The sequence below is a fragment of the Bison bison genome, unplaced genomic scaffold (assembly GCF_000754665.1).
Source record: "Bison bison bison isolate TAMUID 2011002044 unplaced genomic scaffold, Bison_UMD1.0 scf7180017864318, whole genome shotgun sequence".
Classification (NCBI taxonomy): Eukaryota; Metazoa; Chordata; class Mammalia; order Artiodactyla; family Bovidae; genus Bison; species Bison bison.
The window spans coordinates 603,224-612,559 of record NW_011494890.1 but is presented as its reverse complement, the minus strand read 5'-3'; the positions used below and the strand labels follow the sequence as shown (position 1 = coordinate 612,559).

At 33.0% G+C, this 9,336-nt stretch overlaps 1 long non-coding RNA gene across 5 annotated transcripts in view; it reads right to left on the bottom strand.

Moving 5' to 3' along the window:
- Positions 1-441: 441 nt before the first annotated feature.
- Positions 442-9,336, bottom strand: part of LOC104997976 — a 397,981-nt gene continuing 389,086 nt past the window's right edge. For 4 of the 5 annotated variants that reach the window (XR_826384.1, XR_826385.1, XR_826383.1 and 1 more), the window contains one exon: positions 442-6,838. This is a non-coding gene — a long non-coding RNA (uncharacterized LOC104997976). Of the gene's footprint in view, positions 6,839-8,533; positions 9,134-9,336 lie in introns of all 5 variants that reach the window. The other variant, XR_826387.1, reaches the window with a different exon arrangement.

The window sequence follows — 9,336 nt, the reverse complement described above, 5'->3', positions numbered from 1 at the left end:
ATCAACAGATGGATGGATGAAGAAGATGTGGTACCTCAATAGAATGTTACTCAGCCATAAAAAGAGTGAAATAATACCATTTGCAGCAACATGGATGGATCTGGAAAGTGTCATACTAAATGTAATAAATCAGACAAAGTAAAATATCATATGATCTTGCTCATATGTGGAATCTAAAAAAATGAAACAAATAAACTTATTTACAAAACAGAAACAGAGCCACAGAGAACGATCTTATGGTTACCAGAGGGGAAGGATGACAGGGGAGGGATAGATTGGGAGTTTGGGATTGACAGGCACGCACCACTCTACTAAAAAATAAGTAACTAACAAAGATCTACTGTATAGCGCAGGGACTTCTGCTCAACGTTCTCTAATAACCTAAATGGGAAAAAGAATTTGAAAAAGCATAGATACGTGTATATGTATAACAGAATCTCTGTGCTGTACACTAAAACAGCATTGTTAATCAACTATGTGCCCAAGTAAAAACAGAACAAATGGAGGAACACACAAGCCAACGCCAACTTAAAAATTAGGAACCGCCATCAAATAGATTCATAAAAGTTAAAAGTGATAACCTTAATTTCTCTTAAATTCTAAACAAACATTTTGAAGAAGTCCACTTAAATATAAAATTACTTCACAGTATCACATCACGTTTTTATTTCATTAAAAGTTCTATTTATTCACCAAAGAGGTCTACAATTCATCCTATAACCTGAGCACTATGGTAAGAGTTGTTAGATTTGAAAGACATGTTACTGCACTCAAGGGGCTTAGATGTATTATAAATAATAGAAATCAGTCAGTTTCATAAACTGACCTTCAATGGCATATGATAGGCTTAGTCCAGATAGATTATTAATCATGACAATGTTAAAAACAAACAAAAAAATCCTCATCCCATAATGATATACTCTGGAGTCTGGAAATACATTGAATAACACAGGGCTTTACTGCTGAAGCATAGTTTATTTTAAGATGTGTATAATTTCTATTGCCCATAAGTGATTTTAAAGTTTAACTCAACGCAACAGCTTAAAAAAATATGTACATTGCAGGAGGTAACAAAGCAGTCACAGTGCCCTGGAAGACTTGGATATACTACTAAAGGAAGTTAGAGAAAAAGCCTGTGGGGAAAAAAGGCTGCAGTGGCTACGGGAATTTATAAACTGAGAAATTCCCTTTTAGAGAAAGAATAAAAGCTTTGTGGATGAAGAAGTGATACATGTGGATCTTAAAGAACATAATGGCAATTAGTAGCAGGTTTGCTTGAAAGTAGTAGTGGGTGATAGGAATTGGTAAGCAAGTGAGAAATAAATGTTCTCTTGCTTATGTCAGAATCTTCATTTAATGATTTTCATGGGTGTTTCCTATGGGTCTTTTAGGGAGCTGGTGTGGGTACAGGTCAAGATCAGTGACCTCAAGAGTGACTCCTATAATCTGAGAAGAAAAACTAGAAATGCTCAGGGTGTCAGAAGCCTGAATCACATCATCTGGGGAATCACCTAAGCTCATGAGTCAGCATTTGGTAATAGGCAAAAGAGAAACAAAATGAGTATTTACAGAAAGTGACTCACTTATTTTAATAACAGTTCATGAACTGCTGGATCATGTTCAAGAAGACCCAGTCCAATTGCCAAGAGATTTATCTGATTCTCTCATAGTTACTTTGGCCGATTTAGTTCATCATATTATGAGCTAAATTAGACTTTTCTGGTAAGTTTCAGTCAATTGCTTTGCAGATGGTTTTCCTTTCCTTTCCTTCTTTCTTCTCTTCCTTTCTCCCTCTCCCCTTCTTTCTTTCCTCTCACTCCTTCCTACCTCATTCCACAAAGCATTAAGGTCAGCCAGCCACTATGAACCTAAACTTAATGTCCCCAAACACCAAAAGAGATAAGAGTTAAGTAAGATATGATTTGCTGATATTTGTTTCCTGAATTTTCACACTTCCTTTGTTACCAAACGTGAAAAGGTTAGAATGGAGTAAAACTTGACCACTTAAAATTCAGAAGAAATTATGTGAATCTGCATAGTTGTCCCACAGCTGAATGCTAAGTTTCTAAATGTACAGTGTTTTTCCATGGTTTCTGAGTTATAATTTAACTATTTCTAGATATGGATCCTCAAAATTAGTTTCTTCAAAAAATAATCTTGTCAATTTGTATATTTCTTTGCCATTTTTTCCATAGAAATAAAGGATCTGGAAGAAAATTTTACTATTAATCACTAGTGAAAGCATAATTCTCTCAAGTAGCAGTCTTTTTATTTTCTTTACTGAAGCTAATTACATCCTCTGCCCTGTAGACTTGGTATGATTTCTGCAAGACCAACACAATGGATCATAGCTATCTCGTTATCATTTTTTCAGTTATTCTTTCATACTGTTCACTTTAAATATTCTGTGCGTCTGTCATAGTACTTTGAAAAGATTATCCTTAAACTGCGTATCATAGTTGACTTCTGCTGTCTACTTAACTATTGCACTGCACAGAAACAGGCATTTATTGGAAATAGTATTGCATTTGGCCCTCAATGTGTACATGACTTTTCTCCAAATCTGTAGACAGAGTATTGGGGTTATACACACATATACACACACAAGGTCACAAAGAGTCAGACACAACTTAGTGTCTGAACAACAACAACAAAGAGGAACTACATTCTCAAGAGTTAAACTTACAGAGATGTAATTGTTTACAACTCAGTTGTCTGTTTTTTCCAACCTCTCTTTCTCACTCTCTGGTCTGTGTATCCTGACCCTTGTTCATTATCTCTTGATTAGTCCTCGAAGAGACTTTTCTTTCTTAGAGACTACTAGTTTTTGAGTTCTGCAGACCAGCCAAATAATTATGCTTGAAATCACTAGTCTTCAACCTTCTAAGTCTCACGTGTTCTTACCCTTGGGGATTAGAAAGTTCCTTCTTCACCTCCATTGTTCGTAAATTCTAAATTCTGAGACAGGGGCATGCCTGAGTGTTCTATAGAAAGCTCATCCTAGGATCCTATGGTTCTTAACAGATAATTGTATCTAAAACATTTTTTTTATGTATTCAGTGTTTCAATCTGGGAGTTTAAATAAGTTATATAATATCTAGTTATTTAATCCTGTGGGTGAAAAATGATCTATATAAATTATAGCATTCACTGTCAGTAAAGTAGGCACACAGCTAATGGACTCCAAAAGAGACCAATTTGCTTTGTACAGAGAGAATATTGTAGGTGCCTTTCCTTCAAACAAAAATTTAATCCTCAAATTATACTTCACATACTTGTTATTAATTTCTTAATATATTTCTGGTTTAGTTGTTCCTCTTTACTCAACAGTTAAAGTTGTAAAAAAATAAAAGGTAAATGGTAAGGAAAGTATACAGAATACAAAAAGCTGATTTATAAGACTTATGCTAAAAGGAAAATTATTCATCTGGAAATCAAGGAATTTAAAAAGTCAAAAGAAATGTACGTAAGCAAAATTTAGGATTATAAACTACAATAAACTTATTAATAAAAATGAACGTGGCCCACTGTTTTCATTCTAGGGAAAAAGCTGTCATAAATTAAATTATATGTCTATGATGAGTAGACATACTCAAACACAGAACATAAACAAGTCAAGTATATTACTAATGCACAGCACTCTCGGAATTAAATTTAGGTATGCTTTAAGACAAATAATAATTAAGAAAACCCCTCAGATTTATGGCTGCTGTTGTAATTCATTCAAATATTCAATAGAAATTCATCACAGAGAGAGATCTTCTACTCCACTCATTCATTCATCCAATAAATAAATAGATCTTATTATGTGTAAGGCATTGCAGGGGATACAATGAAAAATATGGCATGGACTTTGCCCTCAAGGGGCTTACAGTCTAGTATGGAAAAAGTAAACACCCACATAGATAGCTGTAACATAAGGGAGAAAGTGATGTGTCATAAGAAAGACTCAGACAATGTGCTGTGAAGGTCATTGACACTAGCAGACTTTTTTTTAATACGACAGTGTTCAAGTAGCCAATAAAAACAGAAAGACCAATAACAAGTTTGCAAAATTAAATGTCAAATTTTGTGAATCTATGGATGATGAAAGCTGCAATATTTACGCAGTTTAAGTCACTACTCCCCAGTTCTTAAATATGTTTGATTATAGAGTAACAAGCGATCAGAAATACCATCTTGCCAGTTTATAAGCAGATGCAAATACAATAATCTCATGCTTACAGATAAAAGATAATTTTAATTATCTAAAATACTCATGACACATAACCTTCTTGCACAGAAATTGGCTCAATCAGAATAAAATGATGAAGAATTCCTCGATGGCTCAAGTGTGCTCCAAGGAAAGCTAGAAGGTTGTACAGTTAACTCCCAGGGTGTAACTCTAAACCATACAACCTACTACCTCAACCCGGATGCACACAGCTTCCAGTGTTGCTTCAAACTCCTTATCATATCTTCAGTCAGCTCCTCCAAATATGGCAGCCATACACCTAAGGACTTGGCAAGGATATAGATGTAACTACATAATTATGTATATAATCCTAACATTTTACTGATAAACTGAATTTGTGTCTACTAGGACTATCCTAACCTCTTCAGTTTCCAGCAAAGTTCATATAAAATGCCTTCTGACATCTCTCATGGCATAATTCCACTAGCAATTAATAATATTAAAAGTCAATAGCAATTCAGCTTCATTTTTAAGGAGAAATAGGTTCAACAGTGACACATCCAGTTCACAGCCTTTAATTTTCTAATTGAAGTTAATGAAGTGCATTAATGACTGGAATGTGAACAGAAGTTTCTGAACAGAATCTATGCAGATATTGGTTCAAACCTTGCTATAAAAAATTCAAGTTTTTAAAATAATTTATTACACTTGGATTTAAACTTCAATGGCTGTGCTGAGTCTTCTCAAGTGGTCAACAACTGAAGCCTGCCTCAAAAGACAGGTGAGGATTTATATATATATATAAGTATAAACAGTAAACAACTGGAGTTTAACAGGAGTTTGACTGAAATATTATTTAACATCAATGTATATTGCATTTTGTCAGATTACCACACTGACACAGACCCATAGAAGCGAGCTTGTGCGGTCCACTTCACCACAAGATCGGATCTACGGGTTTATGCCAATGGGCAACGTCTCACGTGGGCTCCCTAATAATGCAGAATTTGTTGTAAATATCTGATGAAATTCAAGACCAAAATAATAATATCAATACTTTAGCATAAATATTTAAATGCCAAAATGTTCTAAGGATGCGTATTTCCAGTTAAAGGCCTTCATAAATACTCTACACTAAATACAAGTTATATACATGAGAATTTTGAAAACAGTATAGTGAAAGTCACAGATTACTTTTGTTTTAAGAACGAATATTTTGGAATTAGACTATCCTAATTAATGATGAATTTTAAAAGAAAATAAAAAAGAATCCATATATGCATGCATGAATTATGTAATTGTGAGGCATGAATATAGTATTACGAGCCTATAATTAAGACCAAATTAACTATTAAGCTAATTGTGTTAGAGCTAGACAGCTTGTTTTAACTCATAAAACCTCAGTTAGTGGTTTCAAGGAACTGGTAATATTGTAACTTTCTCATAAAACAAGTAAGATTTTGTTGATTACACAAAGAGCACAGGAAGTTATTTAAATTCTTAAATATACATGTCTATAGTTAAATGAACAATATTTGGGTAAATTAATATCAGAAAACAAACATTAATGATACATTAATAGCATCATTACTACTACTGTGTGCCAACATTTATACTCCAGATCAACTGCATGAAAGGGGATATCTTGTCCCTTAAACACAATATATTGAAATTTATTTTTCAAAAAATATGTACTTAAAACATCTGATATGGCTACATACAACTCTCATCTGGTCAACAGGTTGGGCAAAAATAAATTGTTATTAAAAAAATTTTAAATCACAGAACAATAAGCAAACACACAAAGAGTAAACATAAAGCCACACACGTACACAATTTTTAAAATTCCCAACTCAACGGCAACAAAATTATAAGTTGTACATTATTAATCGTTTCACTTAATCCACAATATTTAGCACGTTCAATTATATCTTCATTGTGAAAACTAATAGTACTGCATAAAAATTAATTAGTGTTTTTGCATGTTTTGAAATAAAATGTTTGTTACAGATTATAGATAATGTGGTCTACATAATTTTTATTAGTTTTTGTTTTCTAATTATTCCCATGCTTATTAAAAACTATAGTAAAAAAATCAACACTCAGACATTCAAATGTAGCAAAAAATATTTCAACATATATTCATAAATTTAGACATGAAATCAAAGCAACATTTGTTTGGGGTTTTATCTTAACCATAAGAATGTATATTTTGGTTTCATTCTCTTAGTAGATCACAAAAAAAGAGCAGAACTTCATTCCCTTTCCCCAGATTTCACTTCCTTTTATATGGTGTGCCAGACAAATGACAAAATATATTGTCTTTTTCCTAAATTACTTTCTATTCAACACTATTTCACCTATATTATAGGAATGGATATTTAGATCTATATTCAAAGGGACCCAAACTGTACATTGATCCCAGACAGAGACAAAAATTTTCCAAAAAGGTAGGTAATATTATAAACTCTCAAACCATCAATGACAATTCCAACAGCTAAATCCATAAAGAGTATGAAACATAGTCTTATAATTAAATAGTCAAAATTATTTTTTCTTTAAAAATATTAAATATTAATTGCTCTTTTGATTTTTAGTTTTACCTGAGATGATTTTCTCCTATGATCACTTTCTTCACTTCTCATATCCACTTTAAGTTTTTCCCTAAAACAACCACAAAAGGAGAAATGTCAGACAACTGCTGTCTAGGAGAAGCATCTGGGTGTATGGTGGGAATGAACGTAGTCGATCGAGAAGAAAACACAATACCAAAATGGGCAAAACCTTTTAAAGTTTTTTTTTTTTTTTTAAAGGCTTGGAAGACTCATGGAGCCCCACCCAAGGCTACTCATATGACATATAATGTGGTTTCATAGTTTGCATTTATGCATTCATTTTGGTTGGTGTTGTTTTCACAGTAACAGTTTTGAAAGTGAAAGGAGGCATGGCTGTTAAAGAAGCGACTAGGTTTTGCACAATGAACTAGTGAAAGCTGAAAAGAGATTTGGATTTGGCATGGAGCTTAATAAGATAATTAAGAGTGTAGAGATTAATGGCTCCTAAAAATAACATTTAAAATAATGTTTTTCAACTAAAGGATCTTGAAACATGAAAACAGGTTTATAAATGTTAATTAAGCCTGTGAAAGTTGATGTTTCATTAGCTGAGGCAGCATAAAGGAACAAGAACTATTTTTTAAATAATTAGTGAACAATAACCAATAAACTTAATAAAACATTTTATTTGAATGTTATCAGTATATAGGGTATTTGTAATTTCCCACAATTCTTTGTATAATGACAAAACAGAAGGTAGAATTCATCACCTCTGTAGTATTTTTCATTGTTTACCCCATATATTTCTATTATAATAAAATACGATTTTAAAAGCACAACAGTTTGCTTGAAGTTTATTCTTTTCACGGAAAATATTATAGCATCAATTCTTCACGTGCAAATTATAGTCTTTATAAACGCTCTATATTTCAAAAGCATTCTTTTTTTTTAACAATTTAAAAACATGTTTAGAAACAGTTTTAATAAAACTTAAAATAGGTGCAATACATCGGCTAATCCTTTCCCACTGAATTAGGCAAAACTAGGTTTTTGTTACAAAATGCTTAAATTGCTCAGCAATTTACTAATACAAACACACAAAATAATTAGAATGCAATGCATTATATGCTGAGCCAATACATTGCTTTAAACGTAAAACAAGTTTGTGTGTACTTTTTCCGCTAAAGTACCTAATTGATATTTCTAACAGCTCTAAGACAAATGCTTCTTTTAAATATATTTTAAAGGTCAGTATTATTGTGGAACAAGCTCTTTTTCTACTTAGCAACTGAGAACATGATCTTTTCATCCTTATTTTTGTCACATGAAATCTTGGTAAGTAAATTAAATATAACTTCCCTCAAACTAAATTTCACTTATTAGAGAATGTTAACACACATTCTAATACAACCCTGTTTTAAGAGTTCAAAAAGTTTCTTCTTTCATATTTCAAATTATGAGTCACATCACATGAAAGATTTAGTTTCTTTACCAACTAGGGCTAAATGTTCACTTTTCTTGACAGCAAAAAGTAATACTGTACACAAAAAGCACAGATAACATATAAATGCTTTTCCAAAACTTCTATGTCTAACAAAAATTAAAACAGGTACCGTCTTTTTCATAGAGATTTCTCTAGTTTTGCTAAAGTTTCTATTCTACTCAGGATTAGAGCAAGAGAGCAAAAGGAAAAAGTTAATAAGAATAAAGTGGGAGATGAGTTATAAAAGAGTAAACTGAAAGTGCAAGGATCCCCTTTTATATAACAGTAGACTTAAAAAGAAACAACAAAAAAAAGTTATACCTGATACGAAAGGTGCGATTTCACCAAGTGCAATAAATTGCTTATTATGCCATATTTTTGCAATAATACAAATACAGAAGGCTCATTTGCTTATGCTGCCTTACAAAGCTGCTTTACAAAGCGCGATGTCTCTGTAGTTAAATACAAGCCAATGTTTGCCTTTTTTTTAGTTTGTTTTGGTTTGGATTTTTGTTTGTTTGTTTTTGTTTTTGAGCAGGAGCATCTCTCTCTCTCTCTCTCTTTTTTTTTTCAGCACTGTTGTATGGAGTAGGACAAACTCAGATTTTTTCTTCATGCCTCCTGCTATTTCTTGGGAAAAAAAGAGGACCAGGGTGCTTGTCTTCTTTTTCTTCCTTCTCGGTATTGCAAGCACAAAGCACTGCGCAGAAGCTGCACCAATCCTTGCCGTCCCTGGCAGCAGAATGGTAGAAGGTGGGAGAGACCAGGAATCCTTCCAGGCTCTGCTGACTTTAGAAATGAGGATTGCACACGTTTGTCTCCTGAACCAAAAGGGTGAGAAGGCAGGGTGCCAGTTTGCTACACTGCTGCAATGATCTCACGCTCACTGCTGCTGCCGTCCTGTTTGCCCAGTTCAAATGCCTGTTCAGTACAAACCAAAAAAAAAAAACAAAACTACTTGGATTCTTCAGCAAGCAAAAAGGGTATTAACATTAAAAAAAAAAAAAGAATCAGCAGTAAGAAAAGGCAAAAAACAAAAAGCACATACAATTTTAGGATTCACTTGTTATGCCTCAATATTCTGTTTATATGTTCTTTCTTTCTCCCCCCCCCCACCCCCATTT